Source organism: Sebastes umbrosus, chromosome 12 (assembly GCF_015220745.1).
Source record: "Sebastes umbrosus isolate fSebUmb1 chromosome 12, fSebUmb1.pri, whole genome shotgun sequence".
Taxonomy (NCBI): Eukaryota; Metazoa; Chordata; class Actinopteri; order Perciformes; family Sebastidae; genus Sebastes; species Sebastes umbrosus.
In genome coordinates, this window is record NC_051280.1 from 30,029,749 (window position 1) to 30,051,385 (window position 21,637).

Genomic DNA, 21,637 nt, shown 5'->3' on the forward strand with positions numbered 1-21,637 from the left:
CTCGTCATCTGCAGTTATAGCTCACCAGCTCTCTGTTTCAGTCAGTGGGTTTTTTTCAGAGCTCCCTCACTGCTCCAAAGGAAACGTGCATTTTCTCCCTCAGAGGCTAGCTAGCGTGCTAGCGCTCTACTGAGATTACTGTGGTCAGTCGAAGCCTCTGGATTTCAGCGGTTTTATTGCAACACAAATGGCCAGTCTCTTTGATGTAGGCACTCTCATCATGAATTATGGATGGTGCTGTCATTTGTCTGGTGAAGCTTAAAAGATGGAGATTTCACTGTTTTTACAATATTCTCATATAAGTAATTGGACCTGCAAGCTCTACAGGGTAATATACATTCACAGTGAAACTGTGAGACAGAGGCAAAACTACTAAGCCAGGTTTCCACCAAAAGTTCCACCAATATCACCAAAAACTACTCTTCAAGGAACTAAAAGGTTCCTTCAGCCCACTGTTGTCTGCGTTTCCACCGCGGTCTAAAGACCTGTGAAGATTAAGCAAATTAGTCCGCTTACGTATGAAAGAGCAACATGACGTGACGACATTCCTGCCTGTGTAGATGCATCATCTGAATAATGCACTGGACCAGGTTTTTGTTGGTCAATGGCGCAATCACTTTCTGCTGCCTCAAGATAGCAATGCGGCAACAAAAAGTGCCTGACCGCACCTTATCACGCCCATGGGCGCACCCATGGGCGCACCGATGGGCGCACCGATGGGCGCACCGATGGGCGCAAGTGCAATTACTACTTAGACAACGTGGGCGCTGGTTGGTCTGAAACTAGCAGTGACAGTTGCCACTTTGCGCCGGCTATAAAATAGGGTCCATAATGCGACCGGGCTGGTTGCACTTAAGAGTGTTTGTGGTTGAAAACACTCTGCTCTTACACAACTCTCTATTGTTCATGTACCCCGATGCAATACAGTAATGCCTCAGGATTTGTCCATAATTTGATACCTCACTTCATTTTTCCATGTTAATCATGTCAAAGCAGATTGTAATGATACATGACAGCAAAATTTTACAGTTTTACGTGTGAATTTTTATGTTTCAAGGCATCATTTTTTTCAAGGCATTCTTTTGTCCAAGTAAACCTCAAGCAACAGAGTTTTTCTCAACTCTTTCCAGTACATCTCGAGGCCTGACTGTGGTGCTAAGTGCTGAAGCCACAGCTTCAAAGCTCAGTCTGTCAGCTGGTTGGCTAACACAGCTAAAAAATCAGCCTGTTGTTGGTGTTGACAGACCACTTTCATCCCATTTCTGTATTCCACTACTGGCACACGCAGAGACATTACAATGACTCGGAGAGCTGAGGGCAAAACTTCCCCTAAATGTCTGTGTACGTTGGCCAGCAAGTCTGAAACCCATCTAGATACTTCCTATACCTCCGTCACTCTTGTGTTACGAAACATAGTGTACTTCAAACACGCCATCGAAAGCTTATACTTATACTTATTCAGTATGTTAATATTCAATACTGAGTCTTCCCGTCATACTTTCCAACCCTTCTGATTTTCCCGGGAGACTCCCGTTTTTCATCGCCCTCTCCCAGTTTCCTCCCGGGGTCACAATTATCCGTACTTTTTTTCCTTTTTGTTATCTTAACCTGTTTCGGGAACTGAACAGTGTGTATAATCTCTACTGTTTCCACCAACTGCTACACCAGAATAGAATAATTTTTTTATAGTATATAAAATGAGAAAGACTGTCTATAGTGAGCAGGATGGGAGTTGGATGGATGGGTCCAACAAACACAGGACTTTCAACCAAGAGACTTATGTTATATTTGTGACGTGTTTTCCGTACTTCTGTTACGTTGTTTCCGTACGTATTTTACTGAGTTTACGTACTTATTTAAAGCCCAACCATGACGTTTTTTCCTAAACCTAACTGTGGCTGTAGTTTTGTTGCGTGGTGTACAAACAACATGCAAAAAGCCTAAAATACGTCCTCACGAAACACCGTATGTCCTTATAATATCGTGTTATTTATACGCTTTCCCATAAGATCGGGTTGTATATTATGTCAATGATGTGTTTATTCGCTGACAATTTTCTTTTTGAATGAATAAAATTAAAAATGATTTATCCTTCAGTTTGTCCTCAGGTCTGGATGCTGGGAATCAAAGTTTGGAGATCAAAGCTGCGTCTGTCAGTCTGCTGACTAACGCTGTTAAAAACCAAAAGCTTTCTGTTATTAGAAAACTTTCATCACTTCGTCTGCCGGGTCGCTCACAGGAAGCCACCACTGTTTATCAAATCATATCACAATCACAGCACACCACTTTGTATCTAAAAGTGGACTTCAAAGCTGAAATATTTTTGTCTGTCTTCATGCGTTTTCTTTACAACATCTGTACCGTACAACTTTATTACACCTTCTTTCTTCCCTTTGTTAATCCAGTTTCCTTCCTCCTCTCCTCTCATTCTCTCTCTCTTCCTTTGCCTTATTCACTTCTCTTTTTAACCCTGTATACCACTTCACTTTACCCTCCTTTTATCTTTCCCTCCATCTCTCCCTCCTGTTCTCTCTCTGACATGTCTCTGTGTTTCCTGTCCTTTGTGAAACCCTCCTCTCTGTCACATCTTGTTTTCTTCATCCTATCCTGTTTTAATCCAGTTCCCGCCCCCCTCGTGCAGCAGAGTCACGCTATTGGAGGAAATGGGTGAATAGTGGCTGCTGAGTGACAGGTTATTCTGGGCCGCCTGTGGAGGTAAACATAGCGAGGTAATGGAGGTAAACGTCCGCTCGGTTGGCTGGGCGGTACACAAACAATAGGCCAGTCGCTTCTGGCTGAGCAGCGTGAAGCTTGTTTCTGTTACTACGTCTATCTACAAGCACCTCACCATGTGTTCACACCTTAACCGACCTCGCTGATAGCTTGCTTTGTTCAGACTCCAATCTTTGATTTGCCGAAATGTTCTGCAGCTACATAATTCCACATTTTTTATGTGGTTTTCTTTTTAATTAGGATTTGGATCCACTATTATGCCAAGATATCTAAATGCACTAACTGTGTCAGTCTTTCCACCCTTGATGAGAATGTCAACATTACAAATATTTAATCGTGATTAATCGCATGATTGTTCATACTTAATTACGCTTAATCACAAATTAATCGCACATTTTTATCTGTTCAAAATGTACCTCAAAGGGAGATTAGTCAAGTATTTAATACTCTTAGCAACATGGGAGTAGACAAATATGCTGCTTTATGCAAATATATGTATATATGTATTGTTGGAAATCAATTAACAACACAAAACAATGACAGATATTGTCCAGAAACCCTCACAGGTACTGCATTTAGCATAAAAATATGCTCAAATCTTAACATGGCAAACTGCAGCCCAACAGGCAACAACAGCTGTCAGTGTGTCAGTGTGCTGACTTGACTATGACTTGCCCCCAAACTGCATATGATTACCATAAAGTGGGCATGTTTGTAAAGGGGAGACTCGTGGGTACCCATAGAACCCATTTACATTCACATATCTGGAGGTCAGAGGTCAAGAAAGGGACCCCTTTGAAAATGGCCATGACAATTCTTCCTCGCCAAAATTTGGGGCGTTATTTAACCTCCTTTGCAACAAGCTAGCATGACATGGTTGGTACCAATGGATTCATTAGGTTTTCTAGTTTCATATGATTCCAGTATCTTTCTATCTCAAGCTTTAAAACTAATCTTTATTGGCAACTGTCAACAGAATTGTTTTTGTAGCACGTACAGTGTGAGCACATAAATCGTGAGCTGTGGCTTTACATCACAAACAATCTACTCTTACAGTAGGAGTAGGAAGTACACAACAATATTTCTAAAATCGCCCAGCTTAAGTTGGTTAATATTACTTTCCAGAATTACATTGTAAACTGTCACAAACCACTGACACAAACAAAAATAGTTCAAATCAATGCTGTCAATCTATCCCCTTAAAAATGAAGCTGACATCAATATCCTGTCTCTGTCTGGAGGTGTTAGGCCAAGTGGGACACACACACACACACACACACACACATAGAGGAAGTATGTGAGGCCCTGTCTGTCTGGAGTGGAAGACAATTCTCTGAAGGAATGGGACCTCTCGGTAATTTATTCACATTGTTGGCCAATACAAACCAACTTCTAACATTACACTGTCTGATCCAGACATGCAACACGTTTGTGTGATCCCACACACACACACAAACACACACACAGACACACACCTAGTCTTAACGTTTGCTCATATTTTAAGATCTACAACCCAAAATATGTGTATTGCCCTGAGGTCTGTAAGGAGTATGTTGCATTCACTGCCCACACCAGATTCAGACCACCAAACCTTTACCCCACATCCTAACTGACTGCAGAAAAAGAAGAAGATAAATATATACAAACTCTGAATAAAGCAATATGGGTTCCAGATTGATTTAATCCAAACAGCAGGTTCAGGAGCCACCATTATTGTTTAAAACAAACCTCTCCGTGTCGCCTCACCAGAGGCCTGTACTCTGAAGCTGGTTCAACACACCCAGGGTATCTTCTCGTTATCGGGCTTAACTAATCCTAACAAACGAGATCCCGCTAAGCGGTCCTACGATGGGGGTTATCAACTCATGGCGATCTACCTCAATAAAAAGTGAACCAGGAGGACGGAAAACCCTAAAAGGTTAAACCCTGAAGTTACCTCACTTCACCCCAAATCATGCTTTTGTAGTACAGGCCTCAGGTGTTTCAAGTGTCAAACGTTGCCATGTAAAGATATAAATGTATTATTTTTGTATGGATAGCTGGCTCTTTAACTCATTCAAATTCACTGAGATTAAATTTCATCTTTTGTTCCTGGATCTAGGTTTAAGGTAAATAACTTGTTGGGTTGTACTACTACTACTACTACTACTACTACTACTACTACTACTACTACTACTACTGCTGCTGCTGCCATGTTTTAAACAACCAAACATATCCTGGGTTCACAGAAAGAGAGGAGAGGGTGAGCAGGGAAGTAAGGAGAGACCTCTGGACTCTCTTTGAGTGTTTATATAGTGGCAGTAGGATATCCTGCGACAGACTTGTGTAGTCTCTCTCTCTCTCTCTCTCTCTCTCTCTCTCTCTCTCTTTGTGTGTGTGTGTGTGTGTGTGTGTTGAGTGATCATGCCAGGGGTCAGAACCCTTTGTTGCATCAAACTGAAGTCACTAAGCGAGGAGGTGGAGGTGGATGGAGCAGAGAGCAGGGCAAGACCACTGAGAGATGTCGGGTCACACACACACACACATAGACACACAGACACACATAGTCGTGTTATCATCACTTTTGAGGACATTACATTGACTTACATTCATTTCCTGGAGACTTACCCTAACCCTAACTGTAACTGCTACTTGCCTAATCCTAACTTTACCCTAACTTTACCCTAACCCTAAACTAAGTCCTCACCCTAAAATATAATGATATATGTTATGGGGACGTGCATTTTGTCCCCATTTGGAAGGCGAGTCCCCACAATGTGACTGTGTTGACAGGTTTATGTCCCCACAACGTGGGTAAAACCAGCTCACACACACGCACACACACACACACACACACACACACACACACACACACACACACACACACACACACACACACACACACACACACACATACATACAGACTCCGGTGATCCAACGCAGATCACCTTTCAACAGCGATGCCTCCAAGCAAGTGTGTGTGTGTGTGTGTGTGTGTGCGTGTGTTTGTACATGTGTAAGATGAGATCTATTAGTATAGTGCAGCCACAGGAACTAATTCTATTTCCTGTATTTTACATCTGACTGTATTTACTTATTACAATGGAAATGGTTCAACACAGTGAAGATTAAAGGAACACATCAAGGATTTTGGAGATTTTCCTGCTGTTCAATTTTGCTGAAAGTGCTGAGACACACCGACATCCTCCATGAGCCCGCAGTAGATGATGGAAACTCCTCCACATAATGTATCCTGCAGCTGCAGAGAGTCACAGAGTTAAACATACTTTGTAATTTAAATTATCTGAGAAACAAAGGGATTTTTCACAATAAATACTTAAGGAAAAACTATGTTTAGAAGTTATAAGTGGTCATATTTGGAACAATTTGATGACAGGGTTGTCTGTATGCAGCCCTGAAACCGACAAAAGAGAGCGAAAGGTTATCAGACAAGCCAATCAGTTGATAAAATAAATAGGGCTGTCAATTGATTAAAATATTTAATCACAATTAACCGCATGGTTGTCCATAGTTAATCACAATTAATTGCAAAATAATTGCACATTTTTTATCTGTCCAAAATGTACCTTAAAGGGAGATTCACCAAGTATTTTAAGTCAATTTCAAATAAATTATTTGCTAATTATCATCTATTTACCAGCATACATGGATATAAAGCATATCAATTAACTTTGTTTTCTTTTCCTGGAAATGTTTTGAATAAAGAATTTAATTATTAAATAATGTTTATAATAGATATAAAATTAAAATAAATAAAAGTCCAGTCGAGTCAAGTCCCAAGTCAAGACAGCCAAACAAAGTAATTTTTGATCAATTTTTAGGTAAATATTCGGGTAATTTGGCAGTAATTGCAAAGAAATTTCAAAAAGGTTACTTGCTATTTATCACCTAATTACCATGAAATTTGCAGACCTGAAAAATGAAGTGTTACCGGAGTTTTCGTTATCAAACTTCACATGCAAAAAAAACCCAAAAGCATCATTTCCCATGTCTGTGTTTTTCTTAGTTCAAGTCGGCGAGTTTCTTTGAAGCCAGTGGTAATGTTCTCATACATCTCCATATCCTATCTAGGAGGAAATTTTACATTTGTCACACTCACGTCTGTCTGTCTGTCTGTGTGTGTGTTTTGGGTCCATTTGCTCTCTCTACTTACATAAAGTCCTAGTAAAGAGTAGAAAGGTGCTGAAAAGCAAAGAGCAACAACAATGAAGCATGCATCACCCAGAGGCTTACTCATACAAATATGGAAGTGGAAGAGGAAACCAGAATGAATGGAATGATGACAGAACGAGAGAGTAAGAGGCTGCGAGGGAAGTTAGTGAGCCCTGTGTGTTTGCCACAAGTCTAAAGGCATTAAGCCATTTCAACCAATATGACAAATGTATACTGGATAACATCGTCAACCCTGCCTTTAAGATAAGATAAGATAGAAATTATTGTGGCAGAGATTGCTCAAAAATCAGAACAACATAAGAATAAAAAAAGGTAAAGAAATTAAATAAAAGATCTGAGTACTTTGCAGCTTCTGTAGAGTCATTCTTAGATTGTATTACCCAAGTATAAATACTACCAGTTAATCTTACAGTCTGAATATTCAACTAAACTACTTTGATCTTTTATTGGTTGAGGTGTTTTTAAGGGAGTGCAACTGTTTTTATACAGGTACATATGGTGCTGGTAATGAGTGTTGTCAGTTACTTTGTTAAGTTGTGATGAATTTGTGTTGCTTCCTGATATTGATACGTCTTATAGTCCACTTTTGTACCAGTGATAACCTTTTAATGGAATCACATCGCATTATGCAGAGGGGTTGTTGATTGAATGTTGCAACAAACCCTTTGGCCACTGGGTGTTGCTGTCTGTCCATACTATATGTCCGCCCCGTTAGGATCCATGAGGCTGTCTAGTACACGGCCTTGTTTTCGTTTTTACAGGAGCAGCATGAGCTACATTCTACTGTTTGATCTGTGCTATCAGAACTATTGGGGTACTCAACACTGCTTTACTCATGATGACATGTAAAATACTAGTAAGCTGCGATAACGTAGTGAAATGCCGGGACTTTCTTCACATAATCAGCTAATTTCATTGACACTGTGAATAAAAACATGCAGAGAGGATTAAAAATACTTACTGCAATGCTGTCAAAAAATAACAGTCACAGTCATAAAAAGCACCACAAAATCAAGTTCCAGTGAATCACATGCCACATAAATGATACTGGCTGTATATGAACTATCCCCTCTCTTCTTTATAGGGAAGCTGACACATAACACCTTTTATTCCTTTGCAAGACAGACAACCAGCGTAGAAGTTATTTTGTGCTTTTGCTTTGTGCATTGCAGCACAATGTCCAGGGTCAGACAGTGCAGCTATACTGAGGCATTATACGTGTAGTTTAACCACTTTAAAAAAGCTGCTCTGATGTCCTTAGAGGACAAAAATGTCTGCGTCAAAAAACTTCCATAAAATTATATATTAATATTATTTTTATTATTTATAATTTATGATTAATATTTATAATGCTAGTTTGTTTACATAAAGCTACTGTTATGAAAAACAAAATAACAAAAAAATAATTATTTTCTGTATACTAAATGCTACGTTTTTTTCACAGTCTGAGATACGTCATAAATTAGCAACAAAATTGATTTTGATGCATTTTTATTTTTTGTGCAAAGAAAAGTCCCAATTGTTACCTTAGAGGACAAAAATGTTGTCTTCATAAAACTACCATAAAATTCTATATTAATATTATTTTCCAAATTCAATGAGGTAAATCTTTAACCAACATCAGTCTTGATCATCACTACCAAATATTCATTGTTTTTCAGAATTGTAACTCTTTAAATGCCAGTTTGTTTACATAATGCCACTGTTGCTTTTTATGAAAATTATTTGTTTTAATAAGTTTTTGTACATTAAATGCTATTTTTTTTTTACGTTCTTGGATATGTCAATCATTAGCAACAACATTGATTTTGAAACATTACGTCAAACACTGCAGAGCTCCATGATACAGCAGCAGTTCCCCTAGTGGACACCAGGAGAACAGCATGGTTTTACCCCACAGGGCAAACGTGAGAAAATGGCTCAATCAATGTTTTCAATGGAAAACAGTAAAAACTACAGTTTTAGAGCCAGGGCTCTATATTGAAAGAGTGATATGATAGAATTAGGGCTGTCAAAGTTAACGCAATAGTATCACATTAACGCAAATTTGTTTTAATGCCACTAATTTCTTTTTTTTTTGCATTAATGCAATCAATCTTTCGAATGTATTTAGGCTACATAGTTTATTATAGACTTATTATAGGAGCTGAGGTTGAACCGCCAAAATACAAAACAAAAACTCACACTCTTGCCAACATTTATGCCATACGCATTAAACACAGCCAAAGAGATTAAAAATTAAAAAGCCCAAAACGTCCTTAATGATGCATAAGGGTTAAGACCAACAACATAACTTTGCTCTAACTCCAGCCTCCATCACCACAGCATCCTCCCCACTGCCTGCCTCACCCTTCCTCACCCATGCCTCGCTATCTTCCTTCCCCCCACCCCCTACACCCTCTAACCCAGACACCCCCTGTGCAGCCTCGCCCCAAATCCCCCCTTCAACCATAAAACTCTCTCTTCCAAATCTCCTCTCTCCCAGCGGTTTCCCTCCCTGCCCCCCACACCCTTCAGTGCTGCCAGTCACTAAAACAACTCCACCGTCGACAGCTGTTAACGCCGTCTCAGGAAAAAAAAACATTAATAACATTTTCATATGATTTCGGTTATTGATCGATAGAGATGTGTAATTGTGTGTGTTTGCTGCTGCTTGTGTAAGCACGAGTGTGTGTGTGAGAGTTGTTAACCAGTGTTAACATGACATATCCAGTGTATCAGTGTGTCAATCCGTCAGCTAAGCCTCGGCTCTGCAGGGGTTCGCTCCTTATTTAGGTCATCAGACGGGTAAAGAGTTTCTGGATTGGTCCAGACTAAAAAAAGAACGGTTTTAACTCCAACAACTGGTCCGCGTGGCATAAATCCTGCACGACACTCACATGCAGAGGTGATGGTGCCCATCATAACCACACTGATAGCTGATAATACTTCACTGAAGTATGATTTTAAATGCAGGACTTTTACTTACATTGTGGTACTTAAGGAAAAGATCTGACTTCTTCTTGTCAATAGTTAATCGTGATTAATCGCAAATTAATCACACATTTCTTTTTTTTATTCGTTCAAAATGTCCCTTAAAGGGAGATTTGTCAATTATTTAATACTCTTATCAACATGGGAGTGGACAAATATGCTGCTTTATGCAAATGTATGTATATACGTCAAACACCATTCCTATCGGCAGACCCAATCCAATAACATAAAGCACAAATGTGAAAATCTGCAAAAAGGGCAAATAAGAAAATGTTAAGTGGATAACAAACATGGTTATGTTCAGCCAACAAAACCACTTAGTTAGGTTTAGGAAAAACATCATGGTTGGGCTTAAAATATGTACGTAAACTAAGTAAAATATGTACGTAAATAAAGTAACATAAGTACGAAAAACACATCAGCAACGTCACGTATATTTCTTCCTTGCCAAAACCTGCCGCCTACATTACCCACAATGCAACTCGACTGCCAACAGTTTGGCCAGAGATTCCGGTGTATTATACTAATGGTGCCTTCAAATGAGGTCGTGTTTACCGTGTTCACGAGAAGAGCCCATATGAATGTCCATCTCTTGCGCCCCTTTGTTGACAGAAATGGTGCATAATAAGTTATAATAAGTTAATATATTGTAATTTTAGTAGTATATTGTTTTTTAAATTTTATAATAGGTCTGAGGAAAATGTTGATTTTCCCAACGACCTCATCTTTCCTGAACTATGTTACCCACTTGCTAGCTTGCTAAATTGTTGCCTCTGTGGCTTCTAGACGCCGACAGTAACGTTAATATTCTCAGGACTTAACCACTTGAATGCCACGCATATCGTGTACATGACTTCTCATGTTGTAAACACAAGCTCACGAGTTTCATTTGAAGGCACCATAAGAGTGGTTGATGGAGGTGACGCTGGCTCAAGTGACATCACTTGAGGACATTAATCATATCTTAGTGGTGTTGACAGTGGTAATGAGTAAGATTAATGAAGTCTAACTTTGTTTAAATGCTCTACCACTTCTTGCACTTTTTAAAGAAAGTGACAGAGGGAGGAAAGGTACTGTGATAAGAGGAATGGAAAAGAGTGAGAAGGAGGAATGATACAGCATAAGAGGAGAGAGAAAGAGGAGAGAGGAGAGATGCTGTGACAGACTGAGTTTGGGTAAGACAGAAACAAAGATGCTGATGATAGAAAGAGAGAGAGAGAGAGAGAGAGAGAGAGAGAGAGAGAGAGAGATGATGCAGGCAGGATATTACATAACACTGTGTCAGACCAGGGAGGGAAGGAGGGAACAGCAGAAGGGTTGATGGGAGGATAAATGGAGGAGAGGACAGGCAGTGACGCAGTCTGTGAATGAAGAGAAACCACCCGAATCCTCCTCTGCATGAACCTGATGGAGATCATGACGGACTCGCTGCCACGCCCTCCGGTTTGAGTCATCGAGGGCTGGTCCTGCTGCAGACGTCTAGAAAGAGAAATCAGACACAGCTCTGTTTAGATAACAGCCGAGATGAATGAAACTGCAGTTTACAACAAGCCACTAGCTTCACTTTTTGTTGAGTCACCTGAGATTTATTATAACTTCATCAAAGGAGACAATAACAATCAGTACTTTATTACAAGAAATATTCTCCTCTTTACTGCATTATTAAAGCTACACAAATCAATATTTGTATATTAACAATGGATGAAATGACTAATGTAATGAATTAACAACAACTCTGCAGCTCACCTCAGCCAAAGAACGTATATTGCCAAGAAGTGAAAGTCAATTGGTCGTTCCATTACAACTTCAGCGCCCAGCAGCAGAGCTACCCCGCCGACATTTTGGACTGAAAGCGACTACCGGACTCCAGTTTATTGTCCACTTACAAAGTACCGTAGAAAAGTAAAACAAAAATTATTTCTATTCTATTGTCATATTTAATGTCTCTACTGAAATGGCCGCTGGTGAACAATAACAATATTATAAATATGCATACTATTATAACTATTGACTTACTTAATTACTTACTTATTAAACTTTTTGAGCGCAATCTCAAACTTTTTCATGTCAAGGACCTCAAAAATCGATGTCCAATAGATCACAGACTAGGGATGTAGAAGAGGTTGTGTCCTGTGCTTTTGCCCTGCATGTTAGTGAACAGCCTACAACTCCATTAAATTCTGTTGATGTCATGCTACTAGTGCTACTAGCTACTGGCCGATAGCCGGTTGTTTGGGAACAGCGACGTTAATACATCCACCACAGTGCAGGATTACAGCATACAGTCCATGGGTGTATTATAAGATGATAAAAGTGATGAATTACAGCCAATATATCCATTATTACAGCCCCATACAGCTAGCAGGAAGTAGCTGGCAGAACCGGATATGTCCGCCTCTCTGGCAGTGCCCCGCTGTACGCCCGTGCGTAAAGCAGCCCCAATAAGCTTACAATCAGCCGGTCCGAGCCCCCCAGTTAAATAGGTTATCGGTACGTTTGTTCATATGCGATTAGTTCATTTTCTCATATACAGTCAAATTGAGTTGTTGATGGGACACAGGATTGGGAGATGGTGGAAGTAGAGGGTCCACCGGCCAAGCACCACATACATCTGCTCGCACACTTTCATTACACAAACGAGCAGATCCGTTTCCTCAGCAGAAAACCGCTCGCTTCTCCAAGTTGCCGAATCCGCCTTTTAAATAGCAAAGTGCCCGGTGCAGGCGCACCTGGCTTTTAAAGAGAATGGGAGATGACACTCTTAATTAACTTAATTAGCAAAAGTGGAGTTGGACACGCCCTAAATGCAATTGCACCATGCACTTCAGATCATGCGCTATGATGGACCCATTCACCTCCCCTCTCGTGTGTCTCTTTCGCTCTTTAAACTACGTCACCACAGCACTTTCCCTGAGCGTTCACTGTTGCCGTGGATGGGTTTACATTGTAGTTAATGGAATGCCCGGTGCGTCACATACCGGTGCTAAAGGGGTCCCTTGTGAAGCGGTATCGAATGCTGACGGCCGTGACAAAGCGTCAATATTTGACACCATGGGAATGAGAACGAGCTGATTTGGAAAAAGGCAGGCACTTTCAAAAACTACTTGGCAGGTGATTGGATGAACCATCTGTCAATCAAACTCTTGCCGAAGCCAGTCAGGAGAAGAGTGAAAACATCTTTTCCATTGAGAAACTTTTCTTGGATGCTTCTTAGAATTTCCACCATACTCCTAGCTGCTGCTCCATCGCAATGGTAGGTTATATATTATGTTTTTTCTTTTAGCAGCCAGCCATCTAGTTCTATGCTTGCCCGTTTGTTGTGTTGATGCTTTCCTGCTTATCCCTCTTGTTTTGTTTGACTGAACTGACCACCCGGTACACATTTATTTTGCTCTTTGATACTAAACTCTTTGAGGTTTTAACTCAAGCTGAATTTAATTTAAATTTTTATAAAGTTCTATCCAGATAAGGCTCGGAGAATGCCGCAGGTCAGATGAGAGATCGAGGGTGGACCCACTAGATTCATAAAGACCAGAGGCATCCTGGCTAAGAGGATCAGAACTGTCGAAGGTGAACGTTGAAGTCACCACTGATCAAATAAGATTGTTAGTCAGTACCGCAGGGATTGACTTTTAGGATAAAAAAGAACTGCTGCATGGAGAAGATGAGTGTTCTGTAAATAGACATTTGTCATTTTGATGTGTTTGCTCACTGTGACTTTGTGCTTGTGTACTGTAGACAGTATGTGATGTTTGAGAGATTACAAACAAACCCACCAAATCAAATGGGAGCCATAATCCCAGATAATCCTATAGAAACCTCTGCCTTACCCACAGCCAGTCAGTCATCTGGCTAGCTAGCTCCATCAGCCAGTCATACAGTCAGTCAGTCAGTCAGCTAACCAGCTGGACTGTCATTTAGTTTGTTCCTTTAATACGCTATGAAGCAACAAACCAACAACTGGAAGAGGTACAACTGTTTACAACTATGAGTTTAATAAAAAAATGCATCCACAGAAGGTCCGATCTCAAGCTTGTTTGTGTTATGTGCTTTGCTGGATGCATTTTGTACATTAAGTGCAGGGTTGACGATGTTCTCCAGTCTCCACTATTTGTTCTATTGGTTGAAATGGTCTTTACACCCCGACAGCGATCCATTACTGATGAGCTCCGAAAAAGGACCGGAAAAGAGCCGTCATCTGTAGCTGCTGCAATCCTGTAAAAACGTCCACCAATCACTGCCTCGCGGTCCGCTTGGAAAGAACCAATCAGATGCCTCCCTTCCTCCCTGCTCATACTCTACCCTTGGCGTGCACTAGCCTGAACTCAAAGCGCATCACCGCCGCACGTTTCCTGGAGAATGGAAGAGAAAACTCAGCCCTGCAGTAGCACTGCCGCGGTTACTTGTCATGAGGTAGCGTTGTTGAGTTGAGGTCCTCTCTCCGCTCTGTGTCTGTGAAGTAGTTGCGATGCGGCGGTGCTCGTGCATGTGTGTGCGGGGGGGCATTGCCATGGAAGGATCCCCGAGAGGAGGGGTTGGGTTTAGACGGAGCTCCTGAGGCCATGCTGCTTTCAAATAATGCTAGCTTTCCAAAATCGTCGACCCTATCTTTAAAGCAAGCGGCGATGAACGGGCCCTCGCAACTTCCTGCACGTCGGGGGTACTGGCGGGATGCCGGTCAACACACCCGTACATTTTAGCAGCCTTAGGACACTGCACGCACGAGATGGACGTCATTTCCTGTGCATAATGCATGCCGCAGGAACTGACCTATTATAAATTGTGTACCACTTCCTGTGTCCACCATGCGATGCTAGCAAACACACACGCATTATGTTGTATTTTAAGTGTAGACCACACAACAAAAATATCATGAAAAGCGAATGATGTTTGTCACACAAGGCCTACTTCTTGTGGCCAATAGGTGGCGCATTTTCTAAAACTCAATATTGACATGAGGATGTCCTCAGGCCTGGGCTGTTATGAAGCAGGTCAAATTTGGGGCAGATTTGAGCAAGTACAGTCAAGTTACAACAGCTTGTTGTATAATGGCGAATCATGTAAATTCTCCACCACACCGATGCAGACGCCAATGCCAATGCCAACGCCGACGCTGTTTCATGAAAGATCAAGCTTTTAGCAACTTTTCATCACAAAGGTCTTTAGATTGTACTGACCAAATTTGAAGTTGATTGGGTGAAATCTCTCGGAGGAGGAGTTTGTTAAGGTACAGAGCCTGGAAATGGCCAAAAATATATATGACAAAAATCACACATAATTAAAAAAAGGCTGATTTCCTGTTGGGTTTAGAGCACGGCCCCATGAGACTTTTATAGCCCTCCTGTTGTCTTCGGGTCAAATTGACCCGAAGACAACAGGAGGGTTAAACAGGCCAACTGATGATAATGAACAAGGTTATTATTTGACAATAATGTTTTCTTGTCTGGCTATTATTAATAATATGAGCATACTTTTGTTAATTTTTCATGACCTAATGTTGAATTTCTGTGGATTTATCCCTCCTGTTGTCTTCGGGTCAATTTGACCCGAAGACAACAGGAAGGTTAAAGTCTACAACTGAGGCATGCCCCTATGAGTTTAATAAAAAATGCATCCACAGAATGTCCGATCTCAAGGTTGTTTGTGTCTTGTGCTTTTCTGTCTGCATTTTGTACATTGAGTATATGATCAAAGAAGCCAACTCATACAGACCTAATTTTCACTTGCTACTTATTCCCGTGTCGTATTTGGTGATGATGCATCACCAGTTGCAAAAATTGACTAATTCCAGTCATGTCTTTGATTATTTAGTGCAGTTATCCTGGAAAAAAAACATCATCAAGAGAAATGCCGATATGCCTCGCTGTTGATTGGTCCATGACGTGCTACACAACAGAAGGAGCTACTCACATAAAAAAACGTTCCAGATGTTACTTCGTCAACAACAGCCCGGAGCAAGGTAACAGATCTTTAGGAAACATTTTAGCTCAGCTATTTGTGAATTAGTCACATTTTAATTTGGTGGTAAAACCCTGAAGTCACAGTGTGAATGACGTACTGGTGCAGGCCGTGTATCATTTTCTATTCTTAAGTAACCTCAGGCCTTTTCACCTCATCTAGCTTTTTACACAACTTTCACGCTACCGCTGCTGCTGCAACTTAAAGGAACACTTCACTACTTTACCCCCCGAATAATTATTTGTATATCAATAGAGTACTCCAGGGATGACGTATTTTTGAAGGCCAACCTGGAAGTTAGAATTGCACGGGTTCCCTCGACAAAAAGCCAATGGTATTTTTCCATTGGGTTTTGGATTATTGCAGAAAATAAGCTCTGTGGCAAACACACATTTATGATACTTACACATTTTGTTCAGCAAGATAATCTCCACAAATGAAAACCATTTCTATTATTTTTGAAGTGTGAATGCAATCGAAAAAGCTTACGTTAGGCTATAAACGAACAACACCATGGTCGCATGAGCCCAGTATGAATAATGTATACCATAACATAAAAGCTTCAAAATTCACATGTGGGATATTTACATATGTTGGAGAGCAAAACGTTAAAATCTCTTCAGCTTGCGTTGACCACAGACTTTATTTCAGGCATCTAACAAAAAAAACAATAAAAAACCATTGACTTCCAAAAGAGGGAACCGAAGTGCTAAAATGCTAACTCTTTCTTTTTTTTATTGTGAAATATGGATATTTTTCTTTGTGTTATATTGTACTAAAAATTTGGGTTTCAAATTAATTTTTATATGTATTCGTCTGTCTTGGTCTTTGAACACCTTGTGTCCATGTTAGAAATAACATGTTATTCCTCCTTGCTTTACTGCAAATGTGTGAAATCCATTAATTCATTCATTCATTCAACCTTTATTTAAATCTCGAGGAATCATCTATGAGAGCCGGCTGTCAATCACTCGGGAACCCTGATCAAAAAGTCAAACTAGGCAGCGCTGATCAAATATGAATCAATATTCTGTTACTGTAATGCCTATTTCTCCCCTGAAATGTTTTCAGAAACATCTTGTAGTGTACGGTTTAGCTGTAAAATGAGAAAGTTTGTGACCCGGCAACCATGTTGAGATCAGTTGAAGAAATACCGAGCACCGCCCACAAGCCGGAACACAGCCAACAGGAACGCTCGCTCTCTCTGAAATGACCTGTGATTGGTCAAAGTCTCCCATCAACAAACTAGACATTTTAAAGCCTGAAAACAGAGCCATTAGGAGGTGCAGAAGTCTCTCTCAGAACACTTCAAACATGCTGAAAGGTTATTATGGATTTCTTTTTTCCAAATGATGCCAAAAACTTGTTGCCTACTGCAGCTTTAAACCAATGCCAATCACGTCTTACATAAACAAATGAAGTGAAAGCTTCATGTTTCCTGCAGCCCCTGAAGGCAGCAACAGCAGCCTGCATGCAGATTCACATGAAAAGACTCTTTTTTTTTTTCTGTGCTCCTGGCTTCTGATTGGCTGCCTGGTGAAAAAGAGGGGGGCGGGACTTGTCTCTGCGTCCTAGTACCAGTCTGCTCTGCAAGCAGAGAAAGGTGGACACATATTCACCTTCACACACACTCCGACTGTCACACACACACACACGCTCTGTGACAGACACGGTGCACATCGAAACGGTGAGTGGATTATTATTATTATTATGATTATTTTACCATCAGATTCAGTGTGTCATCATGGCGATGTTAAACCCTGCTTGCATCCTCCTGCGCCATCCTCTCTGGTGCATGAATGATGATGATATTCATGTCATATTTATGGCCTGATTGAGGTCTGCAGTGGCATGCATAGATATGGGCCTATATTTAGCATGGTGGTGAGGATGTTGTGCATGATGGACAAGGCTACATTTTGACATTGTGGTCGATGTTTCCCATCACAATGGTAGTAGAGGGTTGGTGGGCGTGTGATGGTGTGATGGTGATGGTGTGATGGTGGTGGTGGGAGGGGGGGATCTGTGTCTCTCTCTTGCAGGGGTCTGTGGATTCGTGTCTCTTTGTTATGGTGCTGGTGCCGCAGTCTGGATGGTTTCGACCCCCATCCTCCTGCTGCTGGAAAACCTAACATGTTCCTCTAAACTGTCCCTGCATGAGCTCCTAGTGCTCCACCAGCAGGCACTAATGACTGGCCTCATTGCATCTAATGCTCTCTTTAACCTTTCTATATGGGACTATAATAACCTATAGATTATGATTATTTTTAAGTGATATTTGTCTCTATTATATTTACTACAGGGGGGTGTAGTTTTCTTAAAGGCAGCTCCAGAGCAGAGCAGGCCTCCTCCTCCTTCTTATATAAAGGCCTGTTTTCCCCCTGATGTTATAGACAGAGCCTATACACCAGTTTAAAGGAAGAGTCTATGATGTTGTGTATGGGACTAAGCCTGTCGTTATACAATAATACCCCCTCCATCCCATCCTCCCCACTCTACATACACAGCTACACACACACACACACTGCATCCTTTGTGGATTAGTACACATTGTTCTATCTATACGCATTTCTTCTTCCTCTCTCTTTCTCATTTTCACATGTGAAATTCAACGTGCAGTGTTTGAGGATAATTAATGCATCGTTAATAGATGGGCTGCCACATGTACAGACGTACTGTACATGCTGTAGGAATACTATCGTTACTGTGGCAGGAACATCTTAAAGGTATACTACACCCTTAAAATGACCTATTTGTACATCGATTACTCACCCGCGTGTTACCTTGAATTCTTGAGGAAAACTTTGTTTTTCTCGCGTGTATGCGTGGTGAACAGAGTAGGGATGTCACAATACCAGTAATGTAGTAGTGCCAATAACAGTGAAATTCCATGATTCTCGATACCACGGTGAAAAACAAAAGTAAAACAATAAATCCCATGTGCTTCATACTGCATACTTGTTTTTATTATTAAGTTAAACAGGTTATAATTCCCTCTCTATTATCTATTTTATATTGCTCTCCTTCAAACAACTGGATTTATTCAAGTTTCTACCGAAACAAAAATACATTTTACAAGATTACATTTGAACACATCATGAAAGATAACATTACCTTCGCCCGCTACTCATTTTAATGAATAGAGCCTGAATGCATCATAATGTAAATCAACGGCACCTCTTGTTGAAGTCGACAGGACGAGAGCTAGTTAACGTTAGCTGTTAGCAGCCGGTATTACACCGAAATCTGTGACCGCAGAGAGCCGGCAACACATGAGGAGTTTTGTGATATCAAAATACATTTATGTTTTTGTTAACAATTTAGTTTGGTGTGTTTTCTGTACAGTGGAATCACATTTTCTGACGTCAGACGTCAGAAATGGTGACCTTGTCTGTTGCTGGCTCTCTGAGACTGGATTTATTCAAGTTTCTCGCCAAATGCTACATTTTACGAGATTACATTTGAACACATCATGATAACGTCGGATTTTACCTTCGCCCAATACTCATTTTTTGTCATATCAATTACTCACCGCGTGCTACCTTGAATTCTTGAAGACAACCTTTTCTCGTGTGCCCCCACGGTGAACTGAGTTTTCCGAAAACGGCCTGAAACGTAGTCAATCGTTGATAAACGGAAGTAAATGGATGCCAGGTTTAACAACAGCTGAACTATATCAACAATCCGTTTACAAACTCTCACACAACTCGCACAGTATAATCCAAGTCTCGTTTATCCAGTAGTATGTGCAGAAGGGTACATGCATTTTCGTCAAAAATGTTTCCGCCACTACCGCCTCATGCTTGGACACACACGCTGCGAGTCCGTGCAAGAGATGGTAGTGGCGGAAATGTTTTAAATAGTTGGTGAAAATGCAAGTGTTTGGGATGTAGTGAGCATACTACTGGATAAACAAGACTTGGGTTATGCTGGACGAGTTGTCTGAGAGTTTGTAAATGGATTGTTGATATAGTTTAGCTGTTGTTAAACCTGTTTTATTTCAAATCATCAGAGATTTACTCCGTTTTCAGATCTTCTGTTCTAGGTATGTCACGATATCACCACATCAGTGCCAAAATTCGGAAAATGTGACGGTACTTGTTTTTCCTCAGTACCGCAGGTAACGTTTGGGCCCAAGACTAACGGCGTCCTGAGGATGATAGTAAATGTGTTTGGGACGCACTAAACTCACTATCGACGCATCCAGGGGACGTACTCCTAAGTTTTTCCTGATAATGCTGCATTGTGAACAACAAATCCGTGTTGAAAACAGCAGGAGGAGAGCTATTTAGCTGTTAGCTCGGTGCAGGACTGTGCTTTTTACCGGTGTTGCATTGAAATCTGTGACCACCGAAATCTCAGAGAGCCAGCAACACATGAGGTCACCATTTCTGACGGCTGTCATCAGAAAATGTGACCCCACCGTACAGAAAATCAGATGCAATTTCTGCAGTCCTAATTATAATGGAATACAAATTTGGAGGAATTGGGAGGTAACCATGGATCCCGCGTGGCAGCTCCTGTGGTATCCTTGAATGTTTGAACCATAGATATAGCATGATAAAATGGAAAAAAAGGCTGGTGATTGCTTAAGACTACAAGCAGGAAGCTAGATGGATTATCAGAGATGTTCTAATGCATGGCCGTTGTGATGATGATGCCATGATTTCTGCTTTAGAGATTGGTGGGATTAAATGCAATCCCTCTCAGATTACAAACCAAGCAGGCAGGAAGTCAGGCTACTGGTCCATCCAACCAGGTATACTCAACATTTACAGTCCACTTGCCAGGTCAGTCAGCCATTCAGAGTCACTTAGGTTTCCACCAACCAGTCATCCAACAAATCCAACATTTACTGTATTTTACAATATAACAATGTCAGTTATAATCAGCTACTTTTACAGGACATTTCTTTAACGCATTAACGCAACTAGCGATTTTTAGGTTGTAGCGGGCTCAGTTTGAAAGCTAGAGTGAAGATACTGGTATCATGTGAAACTAGAAAACCTAATAAATGCATTGGTACCAGCCATGTCATACTAGTTTGTCGCAAAGGAGGCTAAAAACCCTCCAAAGTTACGCTAAATTTTGGTGAGGAAAAACTGGCATGGCCATTTTCAAAGGGGTCCCTTGACCTCTGACCTCAAGATATTTGACTGAAAATGGGTTCTCTGGGTTGCCGACATCGCTGCAGACCACGCACTGGTCAGTCTGCCCCGGTTGACAGTAAGCACTAAGTCCACGGCCCCCGGGGAGCGGCGAGGTTCGTAGCCGTGAGCCACCTTCACCCCAGGCCTTTTCAAGCCGACCTAGAGCAGGTTACGTCGCACTACCACGGAGAAAATGCGCCCAGCGAGGGCCAGCCAGTACCAGGGAGCATCCGTCCCTGACCCGCCGACCGGGGGAAAAGCTCACTGCTGTAAAGGAAAGGGGTGCGCTGGATTTATAAAACAGGGCAAAACGAGAGCGTGATTGCGAAACGGAATGCGGCACAACAAATTGTTTTCATCAGAAACTTTAAATAAATGCTAATGTTGCTCCGTGTATGCTGGATGTGTGTAAGATATTAAATAATATGTCAGATGTTGTGTTTTCAGCTTGTTCTGCTGCCCTCAAGTGGCTAAAAAATCAATTAATGCAGCTTTGAAGCGTCAATCTAAAAATTGATGCGCCATATGTGTATGCATTTTTGATATCTTACACAACAGCTGTTTGTTAAGTGTTACTCAGAACTCAGACATGGAGCATAAGTGCCTTTTAACTTGAACAACCCTTTATTGTTCTGCTACTGGGTCCATTA

The 21,637-nt window shown here is 41.1% G+C and overlaps 1 protein-coding gene across 3 annotated transcripts in view; it reads left to right on the forward strand.

Moving 5' to 3' along the window:
* Window positions 1–17,390: 17,390 nt before the first annotated feature.
* The window catches only part of map4l (microtubule associated protein 4 like), a 93,468-nt gene continuing 89,221 nt past the window's right edge, over window positions 17,391–21,637 (forward strand). For all 3 annotated transcript variants that reach the window (XM_037786770.1, XM_037786771.1, XM_037786772.1), the window contains exon 1: window positions 17,391–17,524. The gene's annotated coding sequence lies outside the window, so the exon portion shown is untranslated. The remainder of the gene's footprint in view (window positions 17,525–21,637) is intronic.